This window comes from Garra rufa, chromosome 4, assembly GCF_049309525.1.
Source record: "Garra rufa chromosome 4, GarRuf1.0, whole genome shotgun sequence".
Lineage (NCBI taxonomy): Eukaryota > Metazoa > Chordata > Actinopteri > Cypriniformes > Cyprinidae > Garra > Garra rufa.
The window spans coordinates 36,569,895-36,572,997 of record NC_133364.1 but is presented as its reverse complement, the minus strand read 5'-3'; the positions used below and the strand labels follow the sequence as shown (position 1 = coordinate 36,572,997).

The window sequence follows — 3,103 nt, the reverse complement described above, 5'->3', positions numbered from 1 at the left end:
ATGAGAAACAGGAAGTGTCTAATAACTGTTGCACACATTGCCTGATTCTGATGAAACTTCACCAATTTGTTGAATTACATGTTCTTATCATCATCATCAGAATATAGGGAAAATGTTCACAGTTGGCATTATCTGAAGTCCTTGCAGGTGGTTAGGTTTATAGCAAACTCCTCCTAGACATTTAATGAAATCAACATTATATTTGGTCAGTCTGATCTAGAGGCCTTAGAGATGTTAAATTGTGAAGATCTTGAGTTTCAGTAAAGGGCGTGTCCGTGGCGGCCTGACAAAGTTTGTTGTTTTGCCATGGACATAGGTGTTATAAATGTCTGATCTGCCTCAAACTTCAGAGGTTTGGTAAGAGTCCTGGCCTGAAGACACCTAAAGGCCAATATTCAGATATTATCATAGCGCCACCTGTTGACACCAGGATATATCATATCTTACACTAACTCAAACATACCAAGATCAATCTGCACCAAACTTCATATGTTTGATAATAGTGCTGGCCTGAACAAATCTACATGACAATATTCATTTATAGGCATAGCGCCACCAGCTGCCTGCGGGAAGTTTGGCACATTTAACTGACTTATGACAAATTTCTCCTACATTTACTGTATTAAAAGCATACTGCCCACCGTTTGCTGTTTTCCTAAAGCCACCTGTCGTCGGTGAGCCCGGGTGCGAGGGCCCGTTCATCGCTGCTTGCAGCTTTAATTACTATTGTAATTCGTTACTCCAAACACTATATACATATAAATATACAACATTTGTTTTACGCATTTTAATCGCACTTGTTTTTGCACTGCGGAACTTTTCACACTGGATGAGTTTCTCCGGAACAATTTGTAAGGGGAATTTTACAGTATAAACCCAATGACCAGATACAATGAACAAAAACCAGGAGTCAAAGATTCAATCAATCGAAGTCATGTTTACTGAAGAAAATAGTTTGCAGTTTCATCAGCAGAAGTCAGCTTCAACACTCTCGATGGAGTTCGTAGACCGCTCTGCGTACATGTTCAAAACACCAGTAATTATACTCTAAAAGAGGTTGCTATTTACGTCAATGCATAGGTTAGGAAGATCCTGATTGGTCAAAAACTTAGATAACTGTGAAATTTTCCACATATGGACGACAAGTCAAAACTATTTACTAGTGATTACACAGGCGACAAAGATAAGAGGTTAGACACAACAGGCTGTCTCCAGAAGCCCGTTTATGTCCCGCGACATCGACAAATGGTGAGGACCTCCTCAGAATGATCTTCCACCGTCACGCCTAAGATCCAAGACAGAGACTGACATACACACACACACAAATTCACACACAGAGGCCTTGTCTGTCTTCAAGGTTGCCTTAGCCAGTCAAGACTCTTTATCATTGTGGTTGGAGACACACACATACTTAACAGTTAGCCCCTTAGAAAAATGGAGACAAATCAACAGGATTTCTCTAATACAAGGTCATCCTGACCTCCTGAGGTGTGATCTCGGGTTTCTGTGAAAAGAGAAACTTCAACATGCACAAAACACATTTGGCACACACTTTAATCTAACATCCTGTGATATTCTATGAGGCATCTTTCTAGCCACTACTAATATCAAACAATAAATAATATAAGTGTTAAACACTGATTTATGAACTAGATCATATACTAAAAATGTGTAAAAAATTAATAAGGATATTAATTTGTAAAAAGGCCATGATGTCTTCCGACTTCCACTCCTTCAGGTTATACTGGAGCACCAACTTGCGTTCAGACAAAAACAAACCACAGTGAACACAGAAGCTGATGAGACCGCTTTGGTTGGCCCTGTGGATGGGAAATTTGTGTTTTAAAAAACTAATGGATGGAAGCGTCGATAAGAGCATGGTTGTGTGCAAGCTATGCAACAAGGAATTCGCATATCACCGCAGCACATCGAGCCTATTGCTACACTTAATGGCAATATTGCACTGGTCTGTTGAACTTGGTTGAACAAAAATAAACAATATGACTGATTTCCATTTCTGTGTGATCAGCAGTAAATCTTCATCCAAATGCCAGAGGGCGCTTTGTCTCTCAGAAACGCCAAAATCACCTGAAGGAGAAATCTAGAAAACACTCATTGCTTCAGCTGAATAAAGCTAAATAAAGATTGAACTGCTTTCATTGATTCAACGTGACTAATGAACACACGACTACGACAATATATTGTTTACTGAAGTTCGTATTATTATAATTTTCATTATAATAAAGTACATTTATACTGCAATGCCTTCATCACTGTTTAGAATTCTATGAATTATGTTCTGTGCATTATTATGTGTAAGAAGCCACATCATTTCACTGGATTAATTTCAAACACTCGACTGATGTTATGAAGTAAGTTTGGAGTAAAAATACGCACATGCCGTCTGTCAATCACTTCTGCTGTTCTGCAGCAGATGCGCAGTGACGTGAAATAATGTAATAGTCCAACAGTGTGTTGTTCGAGGGCGCCCGCGCCTGAGTGCCCTTAAGATATATTCTATATAAAAGTATTCTGATGACTTTTCAGAGAATTTTTGACATTTGCCTGTAAAGTAAAAGAAAGAAAAAACACCTCATCCAAATTTTTTTGAGGGGGCCCCCTTACATCTCGGGGCCCAGGGCAACTGCCTACCTTTGCCTAATGGCAAAGTCCGCCCCTGTGTTCTGGGAAGGGTCTAACAAAATTAATATTCCCCTTTATACATGTTTAGTTGGGTTTTGATAAAAAGCGACTGCTAAATGAATAAATGTTAATGTAGAAAAATCAAACCTGAACAGATCTGGAAGCTGAAGATTTCTACAAGATGATGTATAACAGGTGTGTCTTGTTCTCTTGAATTATTTTGCTATAATCTTCTGTCACACTGTATGGCATTTAAATAGTGTAAGTAATGCTATGCAAGATATGCGAATGACAATAGACTTTGGTGATGTCAGATGTTTGCTCTTTTTCCTGTATATCACATGGTTGTAAAGAAAGGAGAGGCTGTGGGGAGGGGGATTTTCCAACACAATACTCAATAGAGCGATCTGCTGAGTAGGCTAATGGGTGTATGCCCAAATACGTGCTCACTCTTCAATTA

At 39.0% G+C, this 3,103-nt stretch overlaps 1 long non-coding RNA gene across 1 annotated transcript; it reads right to left on the bottom strand.

Moving 5' to 3' along the window:
* Window positions 1-917: 917 nt before the first annotated feature.
* LOC141334002 (uncharacterized) lies at window positions 918-2,856 on the bottom strand. The gene is made up of 2 exons (XR_012355453.1): window positions 2,791-2,856; window positions 918-1,820 (listed from the first exon to the last, which is right to left on the bottom strand). It is a non-coding gene; the product is annotated as an uncharacterized lncRNA (long non-coding RNA).
* Window positions 2,857-3,103: the final 247 nt, after the last annotated feature.